Raw genomic sequence first — 16,280 nt, forward strand, 5'->3', positions numbered from 1 at the left:
CTTGTTGAATTGCCCCTTTTATTAGTATGTAGTGGCCTTCTTTGTCTCTCAAAACATCCCTGCATTTGAAGTCTATTTTATCTGAGATTAATATTGCTACGCCTGCTTTCTTTTGGCTGTAGCTTGCATGAAATATTTTTTTCCATCCTTTCACTTTCAGTTTCTTTGTGTCCCTGTGTCTAAGATGAGTCTCTTGTATGCAACATATTGATGGTTCATTTTTTTTGATCCATTCTGCGAATCTATATCTTTTAATTGGGGAGTTTAATCCATTTACATTCAACGTTATAACCGTGAAGGCATTTCTTGAATCAGCCATCTTATCCTTTGGTTTATGTTTGTCATATTTTTCCCCTCTGTCTATTAATATCCTTTATTGTACCCATACCGAATCTCTTTAGTACTGAACCTTTCTCCAAGTCTCTCTGTCCTTTCTTTGTTTCTCTGTCTGTAGGGCTCCCGTTAGTATCTCCAGTAGGGCAGGTCTCTTGTTAGCAAATTCTCTCAGCATTTGTTTGTCTGTGAAAAATTTAAGCTCTCCCTCAAATTTGAAGGAGAGCTTTGCTGGATAAAGTATTCTTGGCTGGAAATTTTTCTCACTCAGAATTTTAAATATATCGTGCCACTGCCTTCTCGCCTCCATGGTGGCTGCTGAGTAGTCACTACTTAGTCTTATGTTGTTTACTTTGTACGTGGTGAATTGCTTTTCTCTTGCTGCTTTCAGAACTTGCTCCTTCTCTTCCGTGTTTGACAGTGTGATCAGAATATGTCTCGGAGTGGGTTTATTTGGATTTATTCTATTTGGAGTTCGCTGAGCATTTATGATTTGTGTATTTATGTTGTTTAGAAGATTTGGGAAGTTTTCCCCAACAATTTCTTTGAATACTCTTCCTAGACCTTTACCCTTTTCTTCCCCTTCTGGGACACCAATGAGTCTTATATTTGGACGTTTCATATTATCTATCATATCCCTGAGGTCCATTTCGATTTTTTCAATTTTTTCCCCATTCTTTCTTTTATGCTTTCATTTTCCCTTCTGTCATCTTCGAGGTCACTGATTCGTTGTTCAACTTCCTCTAGTCTTGTACTATGAGTGTCCAGAATCTTTTTAATTTGGTCAACAGTTTCTTTAATTTCCATAAGATCATCCATTTTTTTTATTTAGTCTTGCAATGTCTTCTTTATGCTCTTCTAGGGTCTTCTTGATTTCCTTTGCCTCCCGTACTATGGTCTCATTGTTCATCTTTAGTTCTTTGAGTAGCTGCTCTAGGTGCTGTGTCTCTTCTGGTATTTTGATTTGGGTGCTTGGGCTTCGGTTATCCATATCGTCTGGTTTTTTCATATGCTTTATAATTTTCTGTTATTTTTGGCCTCTTGGCATTTGCTGAACTTGATAGGGTTCTTTTAGGATTTGTAGACCAATTGAAGTCCTTATCTCTAATTTATCAGATCTACAACTTCGTGGAGCACACTTTCTCTAACTAACCAGCAGGTGGCGTCCACGAGCCACCTGTTCTCCACAAGCCAGTTCTCCCCTGCTTAGCCTTTTTGGTGAGTGGGGGAGTGAGTCTTGTGGGGTCCAATTGGTGTACCAAGCTTGCGTGTATAGTTGGTGTTGCCTGCCCTGTATATGGGGCATGTTTCTGGGCAGTCAGGGAGGGTGGGGTGGCTCTAAGAATCAAATCTCCCTGGTGATCCTAGAGTTTTAAGGCTGCTGCAATAGTCTAATCCTTCAGTTCAGTCCTGCCACAGTTTGTCTCTGCCACTGACCCACAAGTCCTTGGCATTGGCGTATGGCTCCTGAGACTTGCACGTGGGCCCCTCCTCCAGGCCGTGCACCCCCTGGTCCTCTGTTGAAGGATGACTGTGCTATGTCCCAAGTGAGTGCCGTCCCCCCAGGGCAGTTCTGGGCTGCTGGGCTGTGTAGGGAGGCTCCCAGTCTGCTGAAATGATGGCTGAATGGGGCCTTTTCAATTCACACTGCTCCACCTTCCCAACTCTGGGACAATCAGCTGAGGTTGCAGGGAAGGCCAATGTCCACGCCCAGTTTTGTGGTGTGTGCCTGTTATCTGAAGCACTTCCGTCACACTGGGTTGTCTGGGGCAGTTCTTGGCTATGGGGCTGGCGATGGGCAGGAGTGTTTCCTGTCCACCAGGATGATGGCTGTGAGCGGACACCCCCCTTTTCTTGGGAAGTTGTGGTGTTTAGTGAATTTTCTCAGCCACTGGATTATTGCGTTTTGTCTCAGAGCTCTCCTAGTTCTGCTCTTGACTTGACCTGCCCAAATTGCAGGTCTTTGAAGCTTTCTGTATTGGGCTTCTTAGGGTAATGGTTTTAGAAAAAGAAAAAAGGATTAAAAAAAAAAAAAAAAAAGGGCCCTCCTCAGAGATCTAATGGGTTATTGAAATGCTAAGAGACAAAGCAACCAGGGCCATTAAGGAAAGGTCCACAGGGCAGAGAGATCAGCTTTTCTTCGGGATTTGCATATGCGCCTCAGGGCCTGAGCTCGGGCTTGAGCTCTGCCCTTCCCCTTTCTATGTTCACCAGAACTCCAAAAATCCTCCGCTTTTATTTTGGAGTTTTTCATGTTGTTTTTTTTCTATGCCTGTCTCCTCTCTGCTGGGCTGACTGCTCTCAGATTTTCTGGTGTCTGGTCTCCGTCTATCTATGGTTGGAGTTTGGATCAGCAGAATGAGTTTCCGATAAGGGCTGCCACTGCAGTTCTCCCTTCTCCTTCCCGGAGCTGACAGCCCCTCCTCCCACGGGACTGAGCCTGGCAGGGAGGGGCGCGGGTCCCCTGGCCGCAAAAACTTACAGATTTCGCTGATCTCAGCAGTTCCATGTTTTCATGAGTGTTGTATGAAGTATGCCCAAAGTCAGATTGCTCTGTGGTGTCCAGTCCACACAGTTCCTGGCTTTCTACCTACTTTCCTGGAGGAGTAACTAAAACATACAGCTCACCAGTCTGCCATCTTGCCCCGCCTCTCTCTTTGACACTTTGAATTACTTTTTCAAAGTCTGTCTTTTCTGTTAAATTGGAAGTTTTAAGAGGGCAAGGACTAGGTCTATCTTGTTGTGGTTTATCCTCTTTGCTCACTATGGGGAAGTTACTGTAGAGTTGAAGAGCATTGGACCTCAGTCTAAAGTAATGAATACTAGATTCAGAAGACTTATATTTAGGTACTTAGTCTATTTAGGAATTAGATTCTTTATCTATAACCTAGGATCTCACAGGGTTTTCATGGAACAAGATCATATATGAAAGTGCCTGACAACAATTAAATAGTTACCCAACACCCCCACACACACACGCCTACTAAACTCTGCCTTAATACTCTACACAGCTTTCTCTTATTGCATGCAATTCCTTGCATTTGTTTATTACACTAAACCTTCCCACATGTACATTTTTACGACTACTTTGTCATCATCCTTTTCTTACAAACTGTCCCATGTCCCCCTTTAATTATTAAGACCTGGCTTTAGAAAATGCTTTTTGCATCTTCTTAATTTTATAAAAAAATACACAACACAAATTAAAATGTTAGGGCATAGTTTATTTTTCACATGAGAAGGCAGCCTATAGTCATAGTTTATGTTATTACTGAAAAAGCTAGTGCACTGAATTCTAAATTCTAAATTCTAAAATTTAGAAATTATAATAGTAGTAATAGCAATAACAATAGTTAAAACATATTGAGAGTTTAGTATATGCCAGTTTAAGACTAATAATAATTTGGGATTATTTTAAGTACTTTAAAGATATCAATTCTTTTAATCCTCACAACAATACTATGAAATAGGTATTATTAACTTCATTATATAAATAAGAAAACTAAGTTGAGTACGTTGCCAAAAGTCACACAGCTAGTAAATGGTGTAGATACCATGAGTCAATTAAGCAAATGATATAATACTACTTATTTAGGTGAGCTCTTCTTTCACCGTCATTCAAGCTAAAAAATGCTAAGGAAAAAATAAACTTAATCAGATTAAATTACTTAAAAACACACACATCAGATGCTTGAAATACTCTATTCCCTGGAAACAATAGGGTTCTAAAGTCTGCAAAGAGAGGATAGAGAATTGGAGAAGAGAGAAAGATAGACCTGGGCACAGGCTGGGGAAACTCCAACCTTAGAAAAGAGTTGAATTCTCATGTTCATGTCAGTCCATCTTCAGGGGAGAGCTCAGCCTCTTTGGCTATGATATCTGAGATGCATAGGTTCAATGCAGTCAATTAAGATGTTCTAATAGCTTTCATAGTAGTTCTCCTTGGGATTCTTCAACTTAGGGAAAAAATGAAGCAAAATGTAGTGAATCACTATTTCAAGTCCTTCCATCAATGGTGCCCAAATTATATCCATTGTTTCAGTGAAAAATGCCCCAGTAGGAAAATAAGTTGCTTTGGGACACAGTGATGGAGGAAGGGAGGAGGAAGGAGAAACTCGGGGTAAGTGATATCCTAAAAGTGGCACAACGTTGTTGACTTCAGCCACAGAAAATGATGAGATGCTGGTTTTCACCACAGAAAAGGAAGGGGCTGGCTTGAGAAGGGAGGTAACCATTTCAATTCCAACCCTCTATCCTATGCTTTCATCCTTACTTACAGGGCAGATGTGATCAGAACACGCACAACAGCAACCACACCACCCAATATAAGAAATGAGTGCTCTATCCATAGCAGTAAGATTTGAAAATTATGAGAGAGGGTCTGAAAATACTCAAGTGGATTAGATTACTTAAAAATACACATGTGAGAGGCTTGAAATATTCTGTTCCTGGAATGTGTAGCGTCTGTACTGCCTTTGTCAGCCAAACATTAATTAAGATGTAAAATTTAGCCTTCAAACTCAGCTAAAGTTGCTGCTCTTACTCTGAAATTTGTGGCTGTACTAGAATCATCTCAGCCATTGAAAAAGCATAAAGTCATCTTACAGAATTCATCTGAATACCATTAAAATCTTATAAAATGAATAGAATATCAAACAAGTATTTTTTAGGCATTGGAACAAGAAATTGAAAAAATGGATGCATTTTCCCAGGTATACTGAACACTACATTTTGGAGTTGGGCTTGCATAAGAGAGATGGAAAGTGTTTGTAGAAATTATTCCAGATGAGGTAAAAAAGAGAGGCAAGCATGTTTATCTTTTGATGTCTAAGAGGGGTGAAAGGGAAGAGTTACTTTATCCTTTCCTCACCCCCACCCCATAAATTTAATTGAATTCTGTACTTTTGGAATCAAAACCTTTGATTAGTGGCAAATCAATCATATCTCCTCACTTCCCTGAGCACACTTGGAACTTCTTGTAAATAATACATCTTCTGTGTGAAAGATGGCAGCTGGGAGCCATTTAACGCCCTCCTCCCCTATTCTTGGTTATCAAGGTATGGTAGTTTGTCAAAGCTCCAATGGCTATGAGATTTATGAAAGTCCTGTTAGACCAGCTTGCCCTCCAAGTGCCCTGAATTTGGGGGATAAAAGGAAAAAAAAGGTTCATTAGATACATATTCAATCTAGTAAACAAGATTAATTGGGCTGGAGGTTAAAACACCAAGAAAATGAACAAGAATGAGGTTGGAAAGCAACAATCATTTCACAGGTTTCATATGACAGTCAGATTTGGGATGATACTTTTTCAGGAGCCTTGGAACAGCTGGATAGCCGACTAATTTCCTCTGTTCTTTTGTCTAGATTTTAGGGAATATTTGTTTATAGACAAACACAAAAGAACACGAAAAACCCATTTCCTTGCAATATCTCTGAGGGGAAAATTAAATTCCATTGTCAGAAAATAAACATTTACTGAGGGATGAATGTTGTAAAAGAGAAGCGATGAGAAACTCAGTCCACACCTAGAGTTCAGTGAAGGTCACCTCAGGATGATGATGGAGGGAATTGAAGCTGTGTTTTTGTGAAGCAAATTAATACATGAATCTGTAAGGCATGCAGGCTGACCGTGAGATGAATGCGTATTTCTTCTCCTAAATTACAGTTTATCACCCCCCTCAGGATTGTCTCTCTGAGTGCTGATTCCGAGGAAGCCGGCTCCCCTGAGGGTTGTTGCTGACAGGTATAAATGTTACCTTTTGTCATCTATTGTCCGCTGATGACAAAAGGAATCTAATTAAGCATAATCTCCAGACTCTCAGAATTAAGGTCCTCTCAGTGGCCTGTGAAACACTTGCAGGCTTGGAATAGTGCCAGTTCTGTGTTGGATCTGGGCAATGATCCTTCAGTCATACAAATTTCAGAGTTAATGGCGAAATAATAGAGTCACAACTGGGGGGAAGCATATTTTTCAGTCCTGAAGAATGAGGTCCCTGCAGATGTGTAGTTAATGCATCAGTGTTCACTGCTATTGTGGACCATCTTAAAGCCTTTTCCTAAACCTGTGGGGTTTCCCAAAGCATTTCAAGTTTGTGGCATTTTCTATTATTCTTAAATGTGGTGTTGGCATGGCTTATTTACTTAAGGCCTCGTTGTACATTTGTGAAGAGATTTCTTGGCATGGTGTTTCAATTATTTCTGTATGAATAAATGCTCCCAGATGGTTTCATGCCAGCCACATACAAATATTCCCATTGTTCATTTCTCTGAATGTAAAAGCAGATTTTGTTTATTTTTTATAGCATTTCTATTCTTACCATTCCAGAGAAGTCAGCCAGCTAAACAATTAAATGATATTGGACAATAATTAATTTACTCTTATTCTGCTTACTGTATAAAGCATACTTTATTGTTTTCTGGCCAGCACTGACTGGTCTGTCCTTTAATCTTGACTGTACCATGTGCCCATGAACTGTACCTGGTACATAGTGGATGTCCAATTAAAGTTTACTGGATGAATTCATGAGCAGATTAATCATATACACACACACACACACACACACACACACACATATATATATATATATATATATATCTCCTTACTGCTTGCTTTACTGCCTGGATCTTAGGCTTGTGTTGATTCGTTGAATGTCACATAAAATTTCAACAATTGTTCCAATGGATGCCTTTGGGAAATTTGTCAGTGTGGAGGACCTAGAGATAGTTCTTGTGCCAACTTTATTAGGATTGCTCCAACTTTATCATGATGACCCTTGCTGATTTAGTCGCCTGGCATGCAGAGAAGCTTTAGAAGCTAAATCTGATACTTGCTGTAAGTGCTTAGAGCTGGGATGTGACCCTTGAAATTGCATTCTGTACTGACAGGCTGGATGAAAATTGCCATCACTGCTTCCTCCAGGGCACCAATACTTGCATTATTCCTGTAGGTAAGTAGACCATTAAAAGTTCATATTTGTAGAACACTTTGTTGTAACTGTGTTCCTTTACAGACAAGTAGTTTCTCTAGAAGTGTTACATGTGCATAATCCTCTTTATGAATTACAAACAATTACTGGTTCACATGCTTGAACAGTTTTATCTGCTGTGGTCCAATTAAATTTGGCAGGATAAATATTTGAGAGGGAGAGGTATGTGGTTTCATAGCTAAATCTGTGAAAATTGCTTCTTACTGAAGCTTACTGTATACAAACTGCTTTTCATGTTAACAGCATTCAAAGTGTGTCCCTGAACCTTCACCAAATGGGTTAAACATAACTCCTTGTATTAAGCCTTCCAGCACATTTTTTAGAAGTTTACTGCCTGATTGTTTCTAAATAATGCATTTAAGAGAAGGAGATAGCCACATTGACTTCCTCAAAGGGTATCGAGTATTTGGATACAGTCAATCCAAAAGCCACATATTCAGAAATCTATACTTAGATACCAGCTGTTTGTTTTGATTTCTAATCCATAGTTCCACATTGAATGGGTATTTGCAAAGAGGATTTCGTTTGCCTACATATTATCTGAATATAAGGGTTTCTCTTACTTTGCAATGAGGAAGTTAAATGTTTTTAAGCATGATTTTTTTTTTTTTTGTTTTTTTTTTTTTATCAAGCTCAGCTGATTTTGCCCTTTTTTTCTCATGGAATGAGAACTATTTCCCAGGTATTACAGATGCCTACTGTTAGATTTGAATATCAGCATGAAATGAGATAACTCTTCTGAAACATTTTATTTCCACATTATACAACTAGGCTCTGGGGATTTCCTGCCCATTGAGTATTGTGTTTCAGTGTTTTCAGGGGAAAGGTAGATATACCCACCAGGAGAACTTTGTCATTTCTCAGCATCGAGGGTCAAATTGCATTTTTATTTGCATCCCTAGGAAAACTAAGCTGAAAAATCGGGCTTTGAGGAGAGGGAGATATTTTTATAAATTCCTTTAGCATATCAAACACGAAGCATGGAAGGCCCTTGGTAGATATTCCCAGTGTTTAAAATATCCTTACCCAGCCCCTTGAAGTTAGCAAGGCCATGTATCTACTACTGATTAGTGGACAATGAACAGAAGTACTGCGTATCTCTTCTGGTCTGGCAGTGAAATATCTCTTTGCGATCTTCGCTTTCAGTGATGAGTTTCAATCAGTGTGTTGAAATAGCAGAGATTCAAGACTGAAGCTATATTATCCTATAGAGGACAAATTGCAGTGGGGAGTCAACTAGACTACTTTATTTGTTAATCCACTGAGATTTGGGGGATGTTTGTTACCATATCATAACTCAATCCTATTTTGACTAAAACCAGCTGAAATCATTGTCTTTCTTCCATGAGGTCAAGAAAATACCTCTTCTGCTGATTTTACAGCTCCAGAACAGGAAGCAGGAAGGGCACTGAGTCCATCCCTTCTGAATGGAGAGATTTTAGGACAAAGAAGGGGAACAAACTGACATCAAGAAAGGAAGGCATTGGTGAGGACTCTGTGCTGGTGGTGGTAGAGTGGAGGTGTAGGTGTTTAGATTCTTCCAAATTCTTCTTGGTCAATTTTTCCCCATTTCTCATTGCCTATGTTAATTTTAACATTCAATAATTTAAGTTTACTCCTTCCCTGCCCCTGCATTTTTATTGCTGCTCTTACACAGCATTTTACCCCCTTTTAGTCTTTAGGTTCACAAGCACTCATCAGTAATCATGTTGAAGTCAGAATTGAATGGACTAGAATCATTGCCTTCCCAAACTGACCTCAAAAGATGATTTGTTTGGATAAAGTACAGGTGGTCAATCTATGCCCAAACTCCCTGATTACTGAAATGAGTTACTCTATTTTCTCTGCCAGCTTTAGTTTCTCTGACTGAAAAAACAATTTCCACAGTTCTTTCCTCTGAATGTATTAGCAGAATTTTCTACTGTACCAGCAAATTCAACTGCATTCTTAATGTTCTCAATGTTTGTTGGACAAGATTTGCTGTTCTATTATTATGATGGTCTCCCAGAATATCTTATGGTTTTCTAAAAAATCATTTGATTTGGCCTTTACTACTGTGGTGATACATTTATAAGCACATGCCTGCAGGTTGCTCACTGTTGGTATCGAAACTCAGTTCTGATTAAGACTGTTTTTCTCATCTACATCTCACAGAAGTCAAAGCTTTGCTTCTTCCGATCACAGGTTCAGTTGTTTGCCCAGTTGTCATACATCTTCTTTACTTATCGCCAGCCAAGCTTGCAGTAAATCTGGTGCCAATTATTCTATCCTGAATTGCCACAACAAAACCTTTGATCTCATTTAATAATATGCTTTATTCTAGCTGTAAATTACACATGAATTTAATGTAATCTTTTATAAATCAGTGCAGAGCAGGATTGTTATCAGTACATAAAGATGAAGGCAGGTGGCTTAATTATTTGCTTCTCCCAGGTTTCATTCTCAGAGGGTAATTTTATTTCCAAGTTAATAGATGAGATTAAACACCTGTAGCTGTAAACTAAAACATAGTTGATGTTAATATAGCAGAGGAGATTTGGGAAATACTCAAGTCCAGATAAGTAGGATATCCCTTCATGTAGGCCAGTCTAAAATATTTTTTGTGACCTAGAAAGCTGAAATCTGATCAATTGTGTTGTATAAAATCTGAATAGATAGGGAAAAGTAGACTAGAAAGGAGGAATAAAAAACACTGGACCTGAGAAACATACTTATATTACAATTAACAAATCGATTCTGATGCACTATGCCTGCCTGCCCCACCACAATAGATTTATCCATGGCCAAAACTATCCATCTCCTTTGGCTCTAAATTCATGCTGGCCAAGCAAATTTGAAATTACCAATTTTGGCTTCCCAGAGACCTTGATACAATATAGGAGATATACTGGCCATGAGGAGGAATATTTGCGTTATGAGTGAAGTAAACATGTGTCCTGTTTTGTTAGAACAAACACAGTTTGTATCTTTTATCCCAGCTTAATTATTAATAGTTCTCTTTTGTTCAATCTTAAAAAGTGTTCTAGTTTGGACAATATATTATGTAGTCACTTTGGTTATGGGTGACTCTTTAGCAATGAATTCATTTGAATGCACTTTTTACACACCAATCTCTTACAAATTTGGTTAGATATAATCAGTCTCTGATTCCTTTGTCAGCACAGGGTAGACTGACAAATTAATTTGCTACATCTGCAAATAGGAGGACCAGACTCCAACCTGTGGTATTCCACCAAGATAGTGCTACACTGTAAAATCGTGTCTGGTCTCTTCTTGGACATCTCTAACTCATTTCTCTGTTTCCTGCATGTGAAATTATATTGGGCTTGCTTATAATTCTCTCTGCTTGTTTACATTTAACTTTCCAGGTTCAATTGCCAGCTTTTAAATTGTCCTGAAAATTAACAGCAGATCCTGTGAAGGGTCTCAAGGATATTTGGAATCACTAGGAACAGAATACTGAGGATGGTGCAGGATGACTAGGGAATGGAGACTATTAGAATTTCAACTTAGAGAAGTTTCATGTTGCTATTGGCAAAATGAGAATAGAATGTGCAGCTGGCAAAACTATGTAACAGCTGAGAAAGATATTAATATTCTAAAAATAACAGTCCCATCATTGAATACTTATGCCTAAGGTGTAAGCTGTTGTTCTAATGATGCTTAGACACTACCCTGGTAGAATTCCTAAGTTCTTATATATCCAGCAGTTCCCAAGGGCAAGCAGAACCAAGGCCCAAGCAGTAGCTGTTTCCTGACCAGCCTATGTTATATCTGTTATCTGTTGATTACAATACTTATGATATTATTTGCCTTGCAGGTAGAAATAAACAATAAATTATATTTCTGTCTATTAGTGTGTGGATGTTTTCTTGAGTGACTTGTCACAATCAGTCATAACAGAGAGTAAAATAAGACCTGCTATAAACTTACCTTTTGAGTTGTGTAATCTGGAAACTACAAATTCATTGTTTCAGAAGGCATTTTAAAAATTCTTTTTGTGACTATCTATCCTCAGGGTTTGGGGTAGGAAAAAAGTGAAGGAAGTATCTGTCTGTAAATTGGGGATTTTTGCCTCAGATGTTTTTCAACTTTTGAAAATAGCAGTCAACATTTACTTATAAGTGAAATGGAGTTACCCTTCTAATTTTTAGTAGTTTTTGGACTTTTATCTCTGGTGTACCCTGAATTATTTAGCCTTTACGTATTTAAAGAAAATCCCAACATATATACAAAGCTACAAAAGGTTTTTTTTTTCATCCATAATACTCTCAAATGTAAACTGAATACTTCTTTCCCATTAACTAGAGTATGATGATTACTCTTAACTGCTGGAAACATAGATGATGACGATGATGATGATGATGAATGATTTCAAATAATGGGAGGATAACCATTAGCTTGTTTATCTCACTGGTTGGGATAAACCATTAGTTTGTTTATCTCACTGGTTGGGATACAGGGTGGGAATGAGTCAAATCTACTTTTCCCTCCTCAAGTGAACCTGCTAACTTTGTCCTATTTGATAGTAACAAATTGGATTTCTCACCAATGCCTACTTCACACAAATACATGCCATTAATCATGAAGAGGCAGGATGAAGAGTTTGAATGAGAATACAGACTTAGAATGCTCTCCTGTAGGTGTGAGTTACATCTACTTCATATGATCTGGATTCCATCAAGTAGTTTGCCTGTATTCTGTTTCTCTTTTTTTCTTTCCCATTTAGCTATCTCTTCATCTGTTTCTTTTGTATCTGTCCAAAAGACACCATTACTGAAAGTTTGGAAAACTGACTGATTAATATAAGCATAATCAACAAGTCAAATCCATAGTGATATTTCCTGGTGATGCAAGAGATACTATTTGTATTGAAATTCAACTCTTGTATTAATCCTTGAATTTATTTTTTTCTGAAAAGTTAGCAAGTGATTTTTAATTTTAGAAAGAAGTAACTTTAAAACTAGTTTCTTTATGAAATATTTTAAATTTCTGATTTAAAAATAATATATCCCTTTGGCAAAAATTGAAATATTAAAAAAACCATGATTAAGAAGGTAAATTACCGATATATCTACTACATAGAGACAACAATGCTATTTATTTTTTTCTGATGATAGACACACACACACACCCACACACTTCTTAATATCTAAAAATTCCGAGAGACCTAAAGTTGCTAAAATTAATTTAAAATAATTGGTAAAATATCTTCTGGATATAAAACAAATATACAATAATCAATACCTTTTCTCTATGTTAGCAATGACCATTTTAAAATGAAAATTGCTTAGTAATATATTTAGGTAGAAAGGTATAGAGACCATATGAAAAAAATCTGTAATATCATATTGAAGATTGTAAAACAGCATATAAAGGGAAGACACACCATGTTCATATTATGTAATAATGTAAATTATCCCTTAATGAATAGCTTTATTGAATTTCTAATTTGCATACTTTTTGTGTGAACTGAATAAAACATTATTTTACAAGTTATATGGAAGAATAATGGCTCAAGACTGGCCAAGCAAATTATGAGAATAAGAATACTGGTTCTTCCACCTCGGACCAGCCGGAGCTCTGGAGAGGCTCCGCTCGCCAGTCCCTGGAGCCGCCCTCTTGCCGCCACTTCCGTTCATCGCAAGCGGGTCAGTCCCCGCACAGTGTGCTCCTTCATCTGGGCCATGGATGGCCGGGATCTGATGAGCTTCTTTCTTCTGGCATCATTAACGGACCTTTTACCATGAACAATTCTACTCCTACCACAGCTAATGGGAATGACAACAAGAAACTTAAAGGAGATAGACCTCCCTGTTCACCTTCCCGTGTTCTCCGTCTTCGCCAAACTCCGAGTGATGTCACCGGAGCAGAGGTCATTATCATTAGGTCTACCATTTGGCAAAGTAACTAATCTTTTGATGTTGAAAGGAAAAAGCCAGGCTTTCTTAGAAATGGCTTCTGAGGAAGCTGCTGTTACTATGGTGAATTATTACACTCCTGTTACTCCTCATCTACGAAGCCAACCTGCTTATATCCAGTATTCCAATCATAGAGAACTCAAGACTGACAATCTGCATAATCAAGCTAGAACCCAAGGTGCATTGCAGGCCATCAGTGCTGTCCAGTCAGGAAGCCTGGCCCTTACTGGAACTCCTACCAATGAAGGCACAGTCCTGCCTGGGCAAAGCCCTGTGCTCCGAATAATTATTGAAAACCTCTTTTACCTTGTTACTCTGGAAGTTCTTCATCAGATATTTTTTAAATTTGGCACGGTCTTGAAGATTATCACTTCTACAAAGAATAATCAGCTTCAAGACTTGCTTCATTATGCTGACCCAGTGAATGCACATTATGCTAAAATGGCTCTGGATGGCCAGAATATCTATAATGCATGCTGCACTCTATGCATTGACTTCTCCAAGCTCACCAGCCTTCATGTGAAATGTAATAATGACAAAAGCAGAGACTTCACTTGCTTAGACCTTCCTACTGGTGATGGCCAGCCATCCCTTGAACCCCCTATGGCTGCTGCTTTTGGTGAACCAGGTATAATTTCCTCACCGTATGCAGGGGCTGCTGGATGTGCCCCAGCCATTGTATTTCCTCAAGCTACAGGTCTTTCAGTCCCAGCTGTTCCTGGAGCTCTTGGTCCTCTCACAATCACCCCCTCTACTGTTGCTGGAAGGATGGCCATTCCTGGGGCCAGTGGGATGCCACGAAATTCTGTTCTCCTTGTCACCATCTCTAATCTCACACCACATGGGCTTTTTATCCTATTTGGAGTGTATGGTGATGTACATTGAGGGAAAATTATGTTTAATAAGAAAGAAAATGCCTTGGTTCAGATGGCAGATGCAAATCAAGCTCAACTAGCAATGAATCATCTGAGTGGTCAGAGACTTTATGGAAAAGTGCTTTGTGCTACACTGTTCAAGCATCAAACAGTTCAGATTCCTCGAGAGGGACAAGAAGATCAAGGTCTGACTAAGGATTTCAGCAGTAGTCCTTTGCATCACTTCAAAAAGCCTGGCTCTAAAAACTTCCAGAATATTTTTCCACCATCAGCCACTCTGCGTCTTTCCAACATCCCCCCTTCTGTTACAGTGGATGATCTGAAGAACCTTTTCACAGATGCTGGATGTTCAGTGAAGACTTTTAAATTCTTTCAGAAAGATCGCAAAATGGCGCTTTCAGTTGGGTTCCGTGGAAGAAGCAATCCAGGCCCTTACTGAGTTTCATAACCATGACCTTGGAGAAAATCACCACCTCAGAGTTTCCTTCTCAAAATCCACAATATGACTTTTCTGTGAAATTTTCTCCCAAGACTGGACCATAATTTAAGTAAAACTTTCAGACATGGACTGAAGCAGCTCAAGACCAATTCCTCCTCTTTCACAAAAATAACTATTAAACTCTTGCTGAGTTCGATATTCAAGTATATTAAAAAAATCAAGGGGTGTTCTCTTTTTCCATTTTTTTCTCCTTCCAGTAAGTGATCAAAGGTTTGTTTTTCTTTACACCAGAGTTTCTAGGAAAATAATCTTCAAGAAAAAATTAATTTCCCATGTCAAATTGAATTTCAAGAGGACAGACTTTCTTTTAGTTTGGGTCCAAATCAGTCTTTTGCAACATTTCTAAACTCTGTACTTTAAAAAATTTAAATATATAGACTTTTAAAATTACTTTATGTAATTTAAATTACTTTTGACCAAATTTTTAACTTTATGATTCAGAAGTTTGACCCCTGAAGGAAATAAAGTTGACTTATAATTTGTCAATTATTCCCATATATCAGTAGTTATTATACACTGAGTTGTAATGGAAGCAAATTTATGTAAACTTGCAGGTTTCCTTTTATTGATTTCTTCCCCCCACTGGAAGACACTCCTTTGAATAATGCATATCTCTAACTTTAAGACTATTTAGAGAAATGAAGTGTCTCAACTGCCCCTAGGGAAATTAAGTGGAAGCCAACCAGGATCTAGTAAGATCAGAATAATTAATACTTTTATTAGGAAAAATCATGTTTTAAATTTCAAAATGATACTTTGTTGAGTAATGTCATATGGTCTTTGAAAATTTAAAAGGGAAAATAATCCAACTTACAAACTACTTTTTTTACAGTTGTTTCTAGAAAAAAAGTTTACATTCTTAAAGAAAATATTCAGGTCTCTCATATGGTTTGACCGATTTTTTTAAAGTTATTTTTGGTAAAGTCTTCTTTTAGGAAAAAAATTAATCTCAAGGGGTTTTGTACCACTATAATCTCTAATACTTATTCAGAATTACTGTGTATTCACTTAATTTCTTATTATGTGCCTTATTATGTGCTTATGATATAATAGATTAGAATCTTATCTAAGAATCTTAAAAGCTGTATTGTGGGCTTGGTGAGCATTTTGGTTTTTTCTTTCCCTCTTTTGGTAAGGATTTTAAAGATTTTTTTCATTGCAATTTTAAATGGTTTTCAACAAGTAATCGTTTTTATTTAAATTTTTGGTGCTTTGGCGCAGAGAAGGGTTGGGGGGTGGGGGTGAATGGTTTTGGGAATAACTCAGTGCACACCTGTAGGCCTCTTCACATTGTGACTGATAGTGGTCATTGCTGGTTATAGCACACCGATTTGGGGCTGTAAAATGCAATGCCAGTTTCTGGATTTTGTCTAATCTTTATCACCCATCGGAATTTGTCTCAGGATTACTTGATTTTTTTTTTTTTTTCCAGTACTCAAGTGAGAAGTTGCTTTTCTTTGTTAATGTAACTTCATTACTCAGTGCCCACATATTTGGAGTATGAGAAGGTGGCTTCTTTCTCATACTCTCTTTTTTTGGGGGGGTGTATTGAATGTAAGAGTATATTTTAATGTTGCTTCAGTAATTTTATAATGTAAATGTGTTTCTTTTTAAAAAAAACTTTGCTTTTTTTAAATTATTCTTCAATGCTTGATTAGATTTTTAA

General features: G+C 37.9%; 1 pseudogene; it reads left to right on the plus strand.

The window, feature by feature from the left end:
• Positions 1-12,999: 12,999 nt before the first annotated feature.
• LOC119523073 lies at positions 13,000-14,621 on the plus strand (annotated as a pseudogene).
• The last annotated feature ends 1,659 nt before the right edge of the window (positions 14,622-16,280 follow it).

The sequence above is a fragment of the Choloepus didactylus genome, chromosome X (assembly GCF_015220235.1).
Source record: "Choloepus didactylus isolate mChoDid1 chromosome X, mChoDid1.pri, whole genome shotgun sequence".
Taxonomy (NCBI): domain Eukaryota; kingdom Metazoa; phylum Chordata; class Mammalia; order Pilosa; family Megalonychidae; genus Choloepus; species Choloepus didactylus.